Here is an 18,352-nt window from a genome sequence, read left to right on the forward strand (position 1 = left end):
CTCATGGCATTGACTGTCTTTATCCAAGGCCATTCTGCAAAGTCATCCTGGAAAGACAGTGAGCACGCAGGGGTCCTGACCTCGAAGATGAAATCCCTCCCTCTAAACTAAGGACTTAACACAGCAGCAACTGTGGAGGAGATGGGCACATAACTCACAGAAGGGAGTCTCCAAGGGGGGCTCCTGCCTGTGCTGGGGAGACAGCTGGCATCTCTCCTCATATCTGCTCAGAATGATAAAAAGAGAAATCTACACTATCAACATGGAGAGAGAAAAGATGACACTCTGTGTTTTGTGCGGAGCATTGTATCCTAGGTGTGTTGTTGTATATGCTTTATAAAACGCCTTCAGTTAATTTTAACCTTTGTCAAATGGAGAAAAAGAAGCACTGAGGTGTGCCTGCCTTCTAAACGAGGCATTAAGGAGCCTCACTAGCACAGTAGGTAGCATGGCAGTCTGATAAACTAGGCATTGAGGAAATCAACACCTAGCGCTATGGGTAGCTCCTCTTGGCTTATTTACTAACGGACAACTGCCCTGTACAAACCGTAGATATCTTCCACTGAGAGGTATCACGGAGATAGCTGAGAAATTAAATTTAGCAAAGATATTTACCTGCCAACTGACTTTAATAATTCAATTGTCACATTTTGGTTTTATTTCTAAACATGTGTTAGAAAATGAAATCGAAATATTAAATGACTCAGCTATTATCATAACGAATGGGACCATTAAATATAGTGGAAAACAGTGTGGGTCCTGGGGTTATGATGACTTTGGATCAGCGACTTCCAGCTAACTTTGAGGAAATAAGTTACCAGTCCTCACCTGGCCTCCCTGACCAGAGAAGGACAGTAGTCATGGTGCATTTGTGGTAGCTGTATTGAAGATTAAATGAGATACCTGCAAAGTGTTGTTTTTTTTTTTAATGTCAGTCACATGCTAAGGCTTAGCCTTACTTATCACAGCCAGGGCTCTTTGAACAAATGCAAATTGACAATAATCCACAGATCCACTAGAGATGGGAATTAACCACTAGTGCTCCACACAGCAGGCCTTCCGCCATGGGAATAATTTTGGAGAATATAATATATCCCCAACGACTTCTATAATATTAGGCCACATGAGGCCTGCAAAGGAAAACTTGATGAATCACAGGCATCAAATGTTACAACCGTCTATAACTTCTGGGTTTCCAGAGAGCAGTTCTTCCAAATCATAATTAAGGGTTTGAAAGTCAAATGATATAAGTGCAAGTTTTAATTACTGCTTGGTGAACTTTGGTGTTAGAATTGTCACAACTTTCCTTGAGGATGACTCTGAAGCCAGGCAATACAGTGGGAAATTATTAACTCCTACTTTGGTACAGCAATTATCTGCATTACAAGGTTTATGCAATTAGCTGTTTAAGATGTCATTATATTTTGCCATCTGGTACACAGGAGTCTATGCATATGAACAGGCACGTGTTGAAGTGATTTTCGCTATATGACTTGTTCTCAACCCAAGCCGTCTCTCTAATGAGGGAAGTTACGGTGCACCGTGCGTTAGTGGCAGGTGCAGACCATCAGGCTTGATTTTCATCGAAAACCTTCATTTTTCCATTCTAAAGTATTCTACACAAGTGCTGGGAAATTAATTAGTCGCTCTCGATTCAACGCCTGCAGGCACGTTCCTTGGCACTTAGAGGGGGCAAGGCTCCAGTCAGGACCCCTGACTCTTTCCTCACCCTGACAGCTCGGCAAGGAACCATCAGATAGTGAAAAGATCCGGCATGAGCTCCTGTAGTCGATCTTGCAAAGTGGGAACGGAACGGGGCGGGGGCGGGGGGAGGGGAGGGACGGGGCGGGGCGGAACTGGCCTCCGGGCGCCCTTCACCCCGCTTTGCGCACAAGGAGAAAAGGAAACAAGAGGCTCCCAGATAGGTCCCCCTCAGATTCTCAGGTCGGATAGCTCCATCAGGCTTACAGAGAACTGGTTCCCCAGCCTGCTTAGACGTCTGCGCCCCCTTCCTGGATCCCTGGCTGAAGCGCATTAAAGCGGCGCCCTCTGGTGTCCGCTCGAGGCCGCCGGGTCACAGCCGAGACTCTGGGATGAAAGTTGTCACCAGATTGGATCACCGGAAACGGAGGCTCTGCAGCTCTCCAATGAGCCTTTCCACAGCACGCACGCTGAGTTCGCCACCCCGCTGCCTAGCAAGTCTGGGACACGGCGACAGCTCCCGAGTCCCCCCACACCGGAGCAGAGTTCCAAAGCCCCGGGAAGATGCCCCTGCGGAAGAGACAGGCTGGAGCGCGAAAGCTAGTGCTTGGGGGGGTCCCTGTGGGCGCTGCTGCACAGATCCCCTGAGTCTGCCAGGGAAAGAACATGGGGAGAGGCCAAGGGACGCGGAATGAGGCCGAGCGCTCCAGGCTGGAAGTGCCTTTGTGGGTTGGTACTCCAGAATAGCTCACTGGCCAAATCATCCCAAAATGGAGAGCAGACTCCAAGTGGGCACCTAGCCTAGGCTGGCCCCATGCTGCCACTGACGAACCAGCTGGAGCCAGGGCGCTTCCTCTACACAGTGGGCTGTTGCCAGTCTTGGGAAGCACAGCTCTAGAGTTCCTGGAGAAACATCTTTCTCCTCCCACCCTACCCCCTACTCTTGGCACCATAGCTGTTTCCTCAGCTTCACCCTAGGCCCCGGGTGGGCATGCTTCCACTATCCCGGTCTGGCTGCCAGTCCAAGGTTCTAGTTCATTCCAAGGGGTCAACTTGGTCGTGTCAAGACGTTGAATTTATGGGGTTGATGAAGTCACCCCTTGGGGCTTTTGTTTGGATGCTCTTGCTGCGTCCCAGTCTCTCACCAGTTACCTTTAAGGAAGAGACTGAGTGCAAAGGGACTAGGGGCAGAAACCTGGACTCATCTTTCTCATTTTCTGCACGAGCTTCACCTGGAGGAAAGGGGCAAGGCTGGCCAGATAGAATGCCTCACAGGCTTTCAGCGTTGATTTTGAAGAAGCAAGCTCATGTGAAGCGCCAAACCAGGCCCCAACTCCATAGTAAAGAATAAAAACCACAAGTGGAGGGAAACTCAAAAATATGGATGAAATGAATAAGGTGTCCAAATAGGTGTGCCCCTGGTGTGTACAAATAAGGACGGGCCCAAGGAACTGGCTGTCATCTCAGAAGGGCTCTACCTGGTTAAGACTTGCAGTGCAAATGAAGTTTGAGGTGCCAAGAAAAAGAAGCAAGCCTCCATTGGAAGACAGTTGCACAGAGAGAATCAAGCCCAGACCAAGTAGGATAAGGGGCCTGAAAACCAATAGATAAAATGGTGGCAGTGGGGTGGGGGGATGTGTGGTTTGCAGCTAGCCTAGTCTGTCTGAATTCTGTGTATGCCTCTTACGGATTCTGTCAAGCAACGGCCTTGACCTTCAGTGCTGCTAGTGTTATTACAACTGCCATGTCCCTTTTAATTGATTTCAAAATGCCCCCCAAGACCTCTAGACCTCTTGGGTGCAGATGTCTAGGCTCCTCAGACTCTTGAGTAAGGCCCGTCTTGTTCTTGTGTCATTAGCTCTGCTGTGTCAAATACGTGGAGTCGATCCATACCAATACTTACGCCACATTTAAGTGATGTGAAGACACTGAGGTTTTTACTACAAGCATATAGCAATTGACTTTTTGAGCAGCTTTCCCATGAAGGCATCCTTCTAACGCCAGTAACCAGCATCACGTGACATGGTTAATTGGGCTCTCTCTCTCAGCAGTGACCTTGCAGGTGTCTCCATCCTCGTGAGGGGAGTCTGGAGTTCAGAGTCTCACACCTGTCCATTGTAAAAAGCCATTTTGTTTTAGTGACTGCCCACTTTCTCAGAGCTCATCTGCCACTGATTGAGGGCTTGTTCAGCACAGGTGACGCCAAGAACATGGACACATTTCAGAGTGCCTCAAAGATTGCCCCGTTGTTTCGCCTTTTCTTTCCTAAAGACCATTTGAGAACGGAGCTAAAGAGAAGCAGTGAGGTTACATAGAAACCTGCTAACAAATTAGACAACAGAGTAGGTGCCCCACTGAATAGTGTTCCCCTCCCTTGTAAATCTGGCTGTATGTGGTGGTGCATAAAATGAGGTCACACACTATAGCTCCCAGCTTTCCTATGATGCTTTCTCAAGTCATGTGTTTATGGAGCTATACTGAAAGCAGATGAAACCAGTAACACTAAAACTCTAGGATAAAGACCAAAATGTCAGGGAGGAATATCTGGGTTGAGAGATATTCTCTATGAGCTTCATTGCATTATTTTATTATTAGAAAAATGAAGGTCTAGACCCTAGAATTTGATTGAGACAAGAGGACATTCTACCCCAAAACTTAGATTTGAAACTCCAGGCAGAAACCTTCTTGTATTCCCCCCTTAGCTCTGCTAAACCCTAGAATAATATGGAACAGATAAAACCCACTCTGCAAGCATATCAGCTGCTGTTTCTTACAAAGCCCTCTTAATTACCAACCAGTCACCAAAAAGTAAGCAAATAAACAAACTGACAACCTGGCTGCCTGACCTTAATTTGGTAACTTTAAAGTATTAGGTACCCAGTAGGGCTCTTCTGCTAATGGACTTCTTGTGCCATGTGTTTCAAAATGAAAATCTATTAGGTTATTAGAAACACTGTCACTGGGTGGGTGGAGACTGGAGACAACGTGCCAAGGTCTGGACTCTCAGTAATGTATTGGCAAGTAGAAGGACCATAGCTGGCGCTCGCAGGAGGATGTCGGTGGGATGCCTGCCTTTACAGACAACGCTCCAACTTAAAACCCTTCCTGTTGCTTGACTTTCAGACTGACTGTGTGTATCTGTGTGTGCATGCACCGGGGTGGGGGTGGGGCTAGGGGGCAGAGGTCAATGTTAAGTGTCTTACTCCATAACTCCCCACCTTAGTATTTGAGACAGGTTCTCCTACTAAGCCTAGAGCTTGCCAGTTTGGCCAGATTACCAGCCAGCAAGCCATAGCCATCTTCTCTCCCCAGCCTTTGACATGGTTATGGAGACTGACTCAAGCATTTGTGTACCGAGAACTCTGTAGACTGGGCCATTTTCTCAGCTCCACTTTTGAGTCTTTGTAAAAAGTTTGGTTATTCTGTGTTGTAAAAGGAGGTGCTCTGGGTAGGGATGGTGGTTTGGGTTTTACGCTTTGATGAATAAGAAGAGAACTCATGGCACAGTGTTCCACATTGGCAACCCCCAAATGCTGAAAGTAGTATAATTTGCTTCTCGGTGTAATCCAAACCTTTCATTACGAAATGTCACTACTATTACAAGGATACAAAGCGGTGACATGTTTGATGTACAAGAAAAAAATATGTAGCATTGGGCTTGAGCATATAGCTCAATGGTAAAGCACTTTCCCAGCATGGATGAAACCCTAGGGCTGAGGTGGGGGCACCTTAATGTATATCATTCTTATAACAAGAGCAACAAAGCCCATTCTCTGAGGTTCAGATGCCAGGCAGCAATTGCTATATTAAACTAAACTTTCCATTGGGCTGTCTGATGAGAGCTGGCTGTGTGGCCATTAGGTAGGCATAGGCTAATTATATTAATAGAACTGTATGTCCATCTACCTCTGGCTTCACCTACTGTACCCTCCCCACGCCCTCCCCTTTCTTCCTGAGGAAACACTGCATAGTCCTCACTACTCAGACTGCAGAAGCCAGCCTCTGCCTCCCCTTCATCGAGGCAAACCCCTAAGTGGCCACCACCTCTCCCACCTGCCTTGTCTTCATAACTTTTACAGGTGTCCCAATGCCAGTGCCAGTAAAAGTCACTTTGTGTGTAGTCAGAAGAGAGCTCTCTGGCACCCTCCTCTGCCACCTCTTAAAGTGACTCCCTTGAAAAGCAGGCAGGAGAAGCCAAGAGCAAGCCAGTAAGCAACCCCCCCCCCCCAGGCTTCTGCCTTGGTCCCTGACTCCAGGTTCCTGCCTTGAATTCTTGCCGGGTCCTCCCTTAGTGATGTTCTGTCACCTAGGACCTGCCACAAAAGTGACTCCCTTGACCTCCCTGACCCTCCATTCCCTTGTGTGGGGACTTTCAGTTCTTCTTTCTAGAGGCGCTATGAAAACGACATGTGATACCACCCCCTATGTAAAATTCCTAACCTACTCTCCCAGTGCTTAGAACTGTACATCAAAGGCAGATTCTGAAACAGACTTGGGGCTGCTGAAGTTGGGGCTATAGCTCTCATCTCGGGATCTGTGTGCCCTCATCTTTATGATGAGGGTATGTATAGCACACACAGCTATGGCGCTCACACGGTAGCTACCAATTTATAAAGCAAAATTATAAGTAAGCAGACATAGCCATCCACTAATATGTTCCCTTTGCCTACAAGGGAGACTAGCTAATGGCCCGCAGTCAGATCAGCTGGGGCCACTTGGCTGGTTTTCTCTCCAGGTCCTTCTAAGGACCTGATCTTTCATGGAGCAGAGAGCATGTATATCAATGTCTTAAAAGTTTTATTACTCTGAAGGGTTTTTCCCGCATCTTAGAAATAAGTGGGAGCTGCTAGCACAGTTTTTCGCCTACTTTGTCTCATCATTTTTAAAAAGTCTTATTAAATTAAATTAACTAAAAAGGTCCTAGTCACACAGCTATAGCTCTGAAGGAAGAAGAAAGGGGAAAGTGAATGGTTGAGTGACTTGTCCAAGGTCACACAGATACCTAGTGAAACCATCTGCTGCTCTCCTTGGCTGAAACCCAGAGGAGATACTGGGATCCAAAGCCCGCCAAACCTTCAGAGTGTGAACCGGTCCAATCGGAGCTTCTGCTGATGCTCTGTTTCTCAGCCTCTGCACGACCCCGACACACATTTTTGGTGTCCTCTGGTCTGCTGCTGCCAACCGACTTGTCGGTCTGGGTTGGTTGCGGAGATGAGGTAGATGGCTCTGCCCAGGATCTGTCTAGCCTTGCTAGGACAGGATCACCTTAACTTGGCCAGCTTTCTCACTAAAGTGCTAGTTAGAACTCGACTGTAGGTGGCGCTCTGCTTCGCTTAGGCGAACTTGTAGGGTGAGGACCGGGGTCACCAGCTGCCTTCTCTTAAAAAAAAAAAAGTAAAATAGTCCTTTCCTCCCCCGACGTCTCTCCCTCTTTCTCCGCGGGCGGAGCGGTTAAGCTGTGCTTCCGGAGAGGTACAGCCTAGTCACCAACTTCTGAGAGCTCGCCGCCCAGCAGCAGGGCGTTCCTGGAGGGTGCCTGAATCCCAACACTCCGGAGGCCCAGGCCGCTTTCACCTTCAAAAAGCTCTTCCCCAACGTCAGCAGCGGGAATAGAGGGGCTGGAGGCAGTGTGACCCACAGTGTGACCCCTTCAGTGCGAGGCGGGGCGAGACAACTTTACAAAGGTCTAAAAAGGCCAAATCTCAAAGGAAACTTGGAAGGGAAGTCTGCGGGGTGCACCTGCAGGGCCTGCTTGGGAACCCGCGGACCCGACCGCCTCCTCGGGACTTGGCAGCCAGTGGCCTGTGAGGTCTCTTCACCACCTTTTCATCCTTCTCCCCCGCATACCCACCCCCACCCCCCCACACCCCGTCCCCCGAACGATTTCCCTGCAAAGTTGAGTCCAAAATTCGAAATTCAGGTCGCGCTGGCGCGCGCGCGCAAGCCAGTACCCGATGGGGGGAAGCGGGGCAGCTAGCACCGCAGGCTAGGAGCCCTCAGAAGCGGGAAGGCGGGAGTGGGATCCCACGGAGGCTGGGCGCGGAGTAGCCGAGTCGGCGGGATGTCCAGCGGGGCCAGGAGGTTAGGCGGCGCTGCACCAGCCGCCTGGGTCGCTCTACAGAGGCCGCCCGCCCAGCAGACACGGTCCCTGTGCGCGGCTTGAGGATCGGCCCAAAGTCCTTCCCACCGCAGCTAAGGAGTGATTTGCTCCGTCCGCTACTCGAGAAAAAGACATTTTTTCCCCCTCTCTCCTGGGATCTTCTAAAGTTGAGCGCTATGGTCGGGAGGAAACGTACGGGTCCTCCTCCCGCAATCTGCGGCCTCCCGCAGGGCAGGAGAACTGTTGAACCGGTTAGCGAGGGTGTGAGAGGGAAAAGTGAAAGCGGAACTCCATGACTCTTAGAGGTCTAGTGGTGGAAAGCCTACAGTTACGGAAAAGTGTTTTAAAAACACACTGCATAAAGCTTATTTTCAGTCTTTTCTCCTGATCTGAAAAAGTAAAATATACCTGACTGACTCGGGGGCTCCCCCCACCCCACCAATTGGAACTTGTTACACTTTTCCAAGTCCTTAAAAGAACTGTTGGGGTAAATTTAAATAAACAATGGCAACAGCGATGGGGGCATTGTACAGTGGTGACGTTTGTTTGAAACACCGCCTCTTAAATTTAGCGACAGCTTTTAATCTCTTACGCTTCAGGAGGTGGGGGTCCCTCAGAAGGAAATAAGCGAAATGGGAAATACAGTTACGGAAACGGAGTTGAGACATATTTTTAACACTTTGGTCTTGAAGTTCCAGAACGAACTACTCCCGTGCAGTAACTTTGCAGGAATATTGACAGGCCTAGACTCCGAGTCGAGTCTTAAGACAAAGCAAAAAGCACACAGTGTTTTCTCTTGCTTCAGGGAGGAGCTCCAACAGTAGTGTGGTCTTCATGTTCTCTGAGAGGCAGGAGCTGGATTTGGCCTCTTCCAAGCAAGGAGGTGTGAGCGGTACTCCCAGAGCCAGTGGCTGAGAGAGACAGAGCCCCAAAGGCAGTGTGTCCTGGTACCCTTCCCTGGCACTTAAGCAGAGAAGGACGGACATTTGAGAAAGTGCTTCTAATGTTACCAAAGCTGATGGGAGGAAGGACTGGCACTTCCACAAACCTGCCCACTTTGCCCTCAGCACCTTCCTTCAGTAAACCAGACGAAAAGTAGTTTTCTCCCTGAGGGCATAAATGGAGTCTTTACTCGGTATTCCAGAGTGGAAACCTATGTCAAGGGTTGAAAGACAAACTTACAGCCCACACTACATAAATAAGAGTTAGCAGGAGCCAGGAAGTGTGAAATTAAATCAAAGCTGGTGCCCTCCTTCAAAGAGACAACTTAGGAGGGTGCTGTGTAATAGTGCATGGGGCCACTGGAGGACCAGGAACGTTGGGGTGCATTTGTGTTTGCCAAGAGGGGTGAGGTGGAGGCATAATATGCCATGTAGTCTTGGACTCTTGAGGGCAGAGTGTTTAAGACTTTCACAAGCTTTCCTGCCTTGAGCTCCATGAAAAGCCGCCATGTGTGTAAATGAGTGAAGGTGGGGGACTGCCCTGCCCTGGCACCACCATTCTGTTCCGGGTTCACATTCTGCCAGCTGGACAACAAGGAAGGATTCGTCCGCCTAAAACTTGTGTGGAAAAAGCCTGACTAAAGGCCAAAAACAAGGAGGTGGGGACTTCACTCTGGGTATTGGAAGAAAGGGTTGCAATCAATCAATTAATCAATCAGTCATCAATCATGGATAGGAAAGGAGAATGGGTGTCACAGAGCTGCAATAAGCCTGCAATCCAGAGGCTGACAAGGTCCATGGCCCACAGCACCTAGGACTCCCCCCCCCCCCCCCCGTTTCTGCAGGCAGCCCTCTCTATAAGCAGACATGCCCTTCCATCCTTAGTGAGAAAGATGTTTCTATGAAATCTTGCCTCTGGAAAACGATTTTAAAAGGTGATACACTGCAGTATTAAGTCCTCCCTCAGAAGGGCCAGGAAGAGCTGAGTTTTCCTAAGGATTCAAGAAAAAGCAAGCATGAACTCACGGAAGTTTTTTTGTTGTTTTTGTTTTTGTTTTTTGGGTTTTTTTTGTTTGTTTGAAATGGATGAGGACTACTCTCCAGTGAAAGCGGCTTAGTTTAACGTGTTCCCCCTGAGGATGTTGATAAACTTGCTCCATCATCCTAAGCTACCCGCCACCGGGTCAGGGTGCTGAGGTGGTGAGTCCATGGACTAAGGGGCAACACTGGACAAGTAGATGGGGTTTGGGGGAATTGGGGGAAACAGAAATGTTGGGACTCATTCTCAAAAGTCTCTAACAGGGAAAGAAGTGGCAGAAGTCGCGCCAGGGAGAGCCTTCCAACAGCTTGACCTTCCTTTCCAGACAACTCGCAAGTGGCACTCAGTGGGCTTGTGCTTCCACAGGATGGGGAGGCAGTTTAGCGGTGACTCTCTCCCCTTCCCTGGGATGAGCGCAAGACCCGCTCCTGGGCCAGGGGGCGGTGCCTTGCTGCCACCTCCCGAAGCAGGGGAGTGAGCCCGGTCTTTACCTTGGCAGCTGCGCTGTGTCTGTGCTTCCAGCTCCTGGCCTCAGTTCCTCCAGACTCCTGGCTCTTCTCTGGGTCTGAAGTGGGAGATCCTCATGGTCCAGATACATAGGGATGGGAGTGAGAGGGAGAGCTGAATTTTTGCTCAGATTCTCACTGGAACTCAGAAACCCGAGAAAATCCACCGCCGCAGCTTCACAAAAACCCCACAAGGATGCTGGGAGACAGAGGCTGAGCAAGACCATACACTCTCAGCATCCCTCCGATGATATCAGGTCTTTCAGAATGGGGAAAATAGGTTTATCACGCTAGATTTACAAAAAGAAAAATGTAAACTTAAAGTATAAGTGTACTGGATTTCCTTTCTAAAACCCACAGCCTCTTCAAGTGAAAAGTTGTGCGCCTGTGACAGTGGCTGCTAGAACAGTATGCCGGGCCAAAAAGCCAGAAGCAAGGCAAGCAAACATACCCTGCTCTGTGTTTTTATTCATTTGTTTTGGAAATTCTGTTAATGAGACTGGCCAAGTGGAACAGTGGGCTCACACTACTAAAGAGTTGCAAAGACTTAATTTTTCTCCCCAAGCAGTTAGCCAGACCCTTTCTGGCTGAAGGGGACCACCTAACCTTGGACCCTACCTGAAGAATGCCTCTCTCTCTCTCTCTCTCTCTCTCTCTCTCTCTCTCTCTCTCTCTCTCTCTCTCTCTCTCTCCAGTAAACCTCACCACTTAGTTGGAGTCCTGAACCTACTATGCCCCATGACCATTTACCTTCTGCAGGCCCCAGGCACCCATTCCAATGGGGAATTCCAGGCAGTCACACCACGGTCCCAGGTAAAAGTGCACCTGGGGTTGCAAAGTGCACAGATAGAAGGAAAAAAAAAAAGTAGGGCATTACTTCCCAACAAGAGTGACCTAAGCCTGCCAATGCCTACCTTGTTCTGGAAACACCTAACCCTTGCTTCCTCTGTAAAGCTTAAAGGAAGCTTGCATGCAACTCCAAATGCAAGCACTGGCACAATTGGTCCCAGAAGCATTGCATTCCTTTGACCCCTCCTAAAGCCTCCTTCAAGGATGCACTCTGGGGATCCTTAAAAGAAGAGAGAAAAAACAGGCTTTCCTCTTTTCCTTTAAACTAATAATGACACCAGGGATTTGGGGTTGTTTTTGGCTTCATAATTCAGTGACAGAGATTGGGCCTAAGGTAACAAGTTGCACAGGAAAGAAAGCATCATGACAGGAAAAGGCAGGGATTGGAGCCTCAGAAACATCTCTCCCACCTGGGTAGTGAGATGTGAATTGTTAAGCATGTACTGGGCACATAGAGTCAATATTGAACCTTTACCTTGGGTTTGGTGGAGTGGGAAACTCCAGCTCATGTGGTATTTTGAGGGATGCTCTGGCCTATTCTTAAACATAATAAAGACTGCTGAGCTCCTTGCTTCATGCTGACATTATAAAGAATAAACTGCTTAGAGACTTCATTTGAAACCCAAGAGTCCTTCAAGGCTTAACTGTCTTGACTCTTGCTTGTTCTGTGTATACCAGGAGTGTGATAGTAACCTCTAACATTCACTCACTTCTTACACCTGCCTCATGGGCTAAGCATGTCCATGACAGAACTCATTTGACTATGGAACTCTACCAATTAGTTGCTGATATACCCCCACTGATTCTATGAGTCGGTTGTAGATAAACCCTGCTACACAAATGCAGGAAACTGAGGCAAAACTGAACGAAGTAATTTGCCTGTGATTACTCAGCTAACACATGTCAACACTAGCAAGTGGTTTGGCTGTAGCCTTCACTACACTGATGAAAAATAGCCAGCAGCGGTCCTTGCTTGCAACTCTGCTTTGCCTGGAGTTGTTTTCTGAAACAGTAGTCAGGGAGTAATTAATCCCATTAATTTAGCCAATCTAGACAGCCAACCTGGCACTCGGCTACTACCCACTAAAATGTTACTTGCTCTGGATTATCCAAGTGATGCTGTGGTTTTGTATACAGATTATTAATAAGAAAAAAAACATTGAAAATCTTCCACTTCACAAATCCTTTTAGCTAATCTAGGTAAGTCTTTCTCCCCTCCCCCCCCCCAAACAGAGCCATATGATACTCTCATTCTCAGGGAGCATTCATTACATGTAAACACACTTAGAGCTAGCTCTTCTGGGGAGAACTGAAGCCCTCCAGACTGACACTTTCATTACCATGCTTCTGCACAGAGACCACCTGAAGAATGTCCCCTCTCCCCTTAGGAAACCTCACCACCCAGATGTAGTCCTCAAGCTGCTATGCCAAGGAAGACCATTTGCCTTCTGCACCCTTACAGAAGAGGAAAGGGAGCCATTAAAGGCAGAGACTTGCTTGAGCCCAGATTAACAAGGAACCCAGGATTTGCCCCACAAAGCTCCTGCCCTCCTCTGCCCCCCAGACTAAAACACACTTTGAAAACAAAGTTTTAACAACCCCATTTTTTTTTTTTTTTTTGGTCCAGATGATCTATAAAAGAAGGCTCTTACTGCTTTCTTCATTTCAGAGGTGTTCTTAGAATGTCTTCACCAGATGTTCACCCAGAAACTTTTCCATTGCATTCTCCTACACTGGCCTGCAATTGAAGAGCGCCATTTCAGGTCTGACCTCAGTTAGTGATACTCTTTCTCTTTCTGCTTTATAAAAGGAAAACTTTGCCTACAGAAAGACCCCAGTTTTTAGAGACTGTTCCTTAACGCCAGCATTCCCTCACACTATAGCTTTGTCCAGACTTTATTTTGTGCCAATTTGCATTACAAGTCACTTTGCCCACACTGCAAAAGATGGAAGGACTGAACCAGAGTTACAAGCTCTTTTGGCTTTTCCTCTTCATATACGCAACGCTGAATCCTTCCACTTGGTCCTGGCGCGCAAGCGCGAGCACACAAACACACACACACACACACACACACACACACACACACACACACACACACATACATACACACACACGTGTACTGTGCATGTGTGAGAGCCTATGGATCTGTGCGCGCGCATTTGTGATTTAAAGTGGCACAACGGAAGATCGGGACTGAAGCAGTGAATTATTTTGCGTGATAAATCAGCTGGATTGTTTCCACACCGTACTTCCATTATTCATCCGGGCTGGACATTGCAGCGGACTTTCACTGCGGCAGAGCGGCAGAGAGCCCTGCAGCCCTGACTCCCGGCCACTGCTGCGGCAGGCAGCACGGGGCGTGAGCTCCGATTGATTTTTCCAGATCGCGTCTCCTTCAGCATGGCTCGCCAAAGGGAATTGAGTTGACTGCGGGAGCTTCGCAGGATGCACATGGATTGATTGGGTTTAGTACCTGCACTTTACTTTTTTTTTTTTTCTTTTTGGGGGAGGAGCAGAGTTGTTGGTGCTGGAAGGGAGATTTAGCTTTTCTGTTTTAATTTCCCGTTATACTCCCTTAAAGAAAGAAAGAAAAGGAAAAGGAAAATGGCCACCAGCGCTTCTGAGCCTTGAGAAGGCCAAACTTTGGCAGACCAGAAAACCTTGCTGAGTGGGTTTCTGTCCCTCTCACTCCTGCCTTCTTGGCAGCTCCACCACTGAGGGAAATGGGCTTCTGCCCGCCCCGCCCCGCCCCGTGTGGATCATTTGTCCCCATTCTCTTTCCTTCTGACAAGAGGTTGCCATTTTCCCCTTTAGGACTGGGCCTTCTGTCTAGCTTTTTAAAATAAAAATGTGTCCAGAATAGGTTTCATCTGATGTCTGCTTAACAACCACGAACTGCAGGGCACAAACTCCTGCCCAGATCTGGGGACAACACTCACTGCAGACTCAGCCAGTGGTGTAGGAGTGAGAGGGCTAATTAACTAATTACTAGCCTGTGTCCTGAGGGCTGCGAATTCTTAAGCACATTGCTTCCTTTCACTTACTGTCCCCGATGGTCTCCACAGCCAAGCATATGATCACTTCAGACTGATAATTTACATTTTTTAAAGTGGGATCCCAACAAGTTGGGGACAGCTTTGACACCCCATTTTAGATTCAGGACAAAAGCTGAGTGGGTTTTTCAGGCGTGAAAAAACCTTTTCCCGTCTTGAAGAGTTGCCCTTCACCTTTCCTGAAGCTACTTACAGAGCCAATCTCACTTGTCAAACTGGGCGGATAATTGTAGTGTGGCTGTGTAGATGTTTAAGGAATGCCATGGGTTGTATAATAACAATTTCAGGAGCATGTCCTTGTTTACACTGATATAACTTCTCTGAAGTTTGTTTGTAGTTTTAAAGGGTTTAAGTGCCAAGCAGATTACAAATGAGTGGCTTTCCATGAAGGAGGGCTGCCTGAGCCAGCACTCCAAGACTGGATCACCAGGCCTGTGTCTACATGCATGTGGAGTCAGAACGCTGGTTTCCTCCCAGAATGAGAGGAGAAAGAAGACCAAGCTGATGGTTCTCACTTACTAGACAGAGTCCGTTGGGCTGTCTACAGCTAGTGCCCTTGTTTAAGGGAAAGTGAAAAGTCAAGTGTAACAGTCCAACTGGGTACTCAGGTCAAGCCCACAGGGAATGTATGCCAGGCAGGGCAAGCTCTTCAATATAACCAAAGTGGATCTTTTTCACAGTGTGGTGGAAATAGTATACATGAGTCTATTAATAATAATAGAAGTAACAACAATTAATTTTACTTACTCCAACTTAAAACAGACAGTTCTGTGTTTGGGTCACAACCTGTGATAGAAGGATGGGCAGTGCACAGTTTCCTTGCTTCCATGGTCTGGTGAAAGATGGGCATTTTAATTCAGCCACAGGGCAGATACATACAAAGTTAACATCTAGGCCCACGTAACCATCTACCGTACTGCTTGCTCCACCGCAGCTGCACCGACACTACCTCTTCTCTGAGAGCCCCAGAGTCCAAAGCCCCAGACTGTACAGAACTCTAACTGCCACCTCTGTGTTCCATGTACACAAATCCAAATAAAAACACATGAAGTGGAAAGTGCAGGCACTAGACTGGCTTTCTGCCTTTAAATGCTGCGCTGAAGTCAGACCCAGGACTTTTTACAAGGTAAAAAGCCTTCCTTCTGTATAGAAATTATTTACTACTATGAAGCTTCTTAGCCAGTCAGGAAAACTATTCTTTAAAAGGGTTTTAAGGAGGTACCAAGAAGAGACTTGATACCCTATGAGCATATACAGGGGGAGAAGGTCTCCCCCAGTCAGAGTCATAGGGGAGGGGAGTAGGGGGTAAGCGGGAGGGAGGGAAGAATAGGAGGATACAAGGGATGGGATAACAATTGAGATGTAATATGAATGAATTAATAATAAAACAAATATATCAAAAAAGGTGTTTAAGGAGGAAACACACACACAGAGAGAGAGCGGGGTGGGGGTGGGGGGAGCAAGCAAACTTTCTTACTGTGGGACAAGTCTAGCAAGAGTCACAGTGTGCCATTCATTGAAAGCTTTGGGTTAGGGGAAATGAGTATAAAGTTTCATGAAGTTAATGAACACTGGCCCAACAATTATAGTGTTTCTCTGTTTTTGTTTTGTTTTGTTTTTGTAATATAAAAATACTATGGCTTAAAAAACAAACAACCCTTCAAGTGTATCTTACTGGGACTGGTCTAACCATCACTGAAGTGCTGTTTAACTTTCAACACAGGATCCAACCCCAGCTGTGAGAAAGAAGGGGCGGGGCGGTGGCTATGGACTTACCATACATCCTGGGACGACTTGCAGCAGTGTGGGTAGGGTGGGACACTTCTTAAAGAAAAGCTTTGAGGGTATGGAAATGACCTCAGTAACAACATAAAAAATGATGCAGGCAGCTGTAAAACTATGGGTCCTATTTGGCTTTGAGAGAGAAATATAAGAAAGAGGAGGGTGAATTTCATAAGCTCTTCGATACTTCTCCAATTAAATCAACTGAGCTTAGAAGGCAGTAGGTATCTCTGTAATTGTTATCTGCAGGAAAAAAAAAAACTATCCTGGACAAGCTACAAAAACTCAAAAAAATAAAAGCCAGACAGTATTCTAAAAAACACTTGATATTATAATATGCTCTGATTATCTGTAATTATAATATGCATATATCTTCCCACATTCTTACATCGAGAAGCAAAATATTTTAGGACACTAGTAATTTTACCATACTCTTCAACATTTACAATACGTTTTTCTGTGGTGTTCAATGAAAGTTTCAAAGAGTATCACTAATAAAGTACTAGCATTGAAAAAAAGTGTGGGGGAGGGACGCAACTCTCTATTTAGAGCAATGTCATATGTGCTCCTGATATAGAGGGTGTTAATATCCTAGTAGACTTATGGCTAATAAGATAACCCAACAGCACCTCAAAATGCCTACTACGTAAAGACCAGGTCATGCCTTCATCCTGTTTGTATCCCAGACCCTAATGTAACATCTGGCCTATCAGGGACATTCAGTAAATATTTCCAAACTTGAATTATATTTGATAGTTGACTGTTGTAAAAAAAATTGAATAGTGAGTGTAAATTTTGGTAGTAGTCAGGAAATGATTCCACTGTGGGACAGCTGAGAAAATGTTGTTTTGAGGGCAGGAGAGATGGCCCAGCAGCTCAGAGGATTGGCTGGTCTTCCAGAGGATCTGGGTTCAATTCCTAGCATCCATATGGTGGCTCACAACCATCTCTAACTCCAGTCCCATGGGGTCCAAAACTCTTTTGTGGCCTCCCTAGACACCAGACACTCACATGGTGTACAGACACAAATTCAGGCAAAACACCCACACACATAAAAGAAATAATTCTTTAATTGTTTACAGTGGCTGACTCTTGACAAATTAAAATATCTTTGATGAATTGTCAATGTTACATCTCTTAGGAGGACTAGCAGATGTATTGGAATAGTGTTAAAACCAGAAGCACACTCCACTTTTTGGCTTCTTTGAAAAAACTACTTCTTTTTTTTTTTTTTCTTCACTACACAGTACACATACCAAGTACATGAAAAACTAACTTTTCAAGTCTTAGTCCAAGCTTGCTTGCAGCATAGCAGCCTTTGTGAGTATCCTGGTCACATCAAGGCCTCTTTGTAACTGGCCTTTCCTCTTTCTCCTTTGGTTTTCTTCCCTCGGTAAACACAAAGCAAATGCTGTGCCAAATAACAAAATGTTCTGAAGGTAAATGCTGTTCTTTCCAGCCTCATTTCACCGGTTAGATGTGACTCCTAATACCCGCCATGTAGCAAGGGCTTCTGGGTACTAAAATGTGTGGAGTATTTCCTCCGAGTAACTCAATTTCAGAGAAAACCCAAGCTGTTTCTTGGCCCTTTATTTAAAGCAGTGGCCTACTAAAATCACTCACTATTTTCCTACTTACAAAACTGTGTGGATGTAGCGTATTTACAGCTTTCAGAGTAAAGAGAGATGTGGCACATAAAAGGGACAGACAGCATCACTATCTAGTTCTGTGATTTTTATATACTATGCTATCTACTCATTAGTTTTGAGATAGGGACTATTTACTCAATTCTGGCTGGCTGGATCTCTCTCTCTCTCTCTCTCTCTCTCTCTCTCTCTCTCTCTCTCTCTCTCTCTCTCTCTCTCCCCCCCCCCTCACTGGCCTCAAATCTTCCTCCCTGAGCCTCTTTCCTAAGAACTAGGATTACAGGCCTGCACCACCCTGGCCTTCAACAGGAGACTACTTATAAAGAAGAGGTTAGAAAGTCAGAATAAAACTACCTCTATTAAGAAAAAAAGTTCATTTACTGAAACATATACTTTTCTGGCTATTTCATAAGTATAAAATATTACAATACATGATATTTAATTTTTGTGTGTTTGTGTATGTGTGTGGGGGAGAGAGAGGAAGAGTTGGGGGGACAGAGAGACAAAGGTGGGCAGACAGACAGACTAGAGTTAGAACCCAGGGCTTTGTTCATGCTGGGCAAGCCATCTACCATTGAGTTACATTCCAGAACAATATTTAATTTATAGTGCAATAAATGGATAGTAATCTCCCATCAAAGTTGTTTATTCTAAATTATTCTAAAGTGTTGATGATAGTGAAAGGTTAGTTGACAAACTAATGACTTAAAGGACATATAGAGCCTTACAAATCA

The 18,352-nt window shown here is 46.6% G+C and overlaps 1 long non-coding RNA gene across 2 annotated transcripts in view; it reads right to left on the reverse strand.

Moving 5' to 3' along the window:
* Positions 1-5,747: 5,747 nt before the first annotated feature.
* LOC311597002 overlaps positions 5,748-18,352 on the reverse strand; it is a 28,915-nt gene continuing 16,310 nt past the window's right edge. Inside the window, exons 2-4 of one of the 2 annotated variants that reach the window (XR_014779057.1) lie at positions 12,789-12,874; positions 11,038-11,112; positions 5,748-10,577 (exon numbers count right to left, since the gene is read on the reverse strand). This is a non-coding gene — a long non-coding RNA (uncharacterized lncRNA). The remainder of the gene's footprint in view (positions 10,578-11,037; positions 11,113-12,788; positions 12,875-18,352) is intronic. The other variant, XR_014779056.1, reaches the window with a different exon arrangement.

The sequence above is a fragment of the Acomys minous genome (assembly GCF_964271855.1).
Source record: "Acomys minous genome assembly, chromosome: 1".
NCBI lineage: Eukaryota > Metazoa > Chordata > Mammalia > Rodentia > Muridae > Acomys > Acomys minous.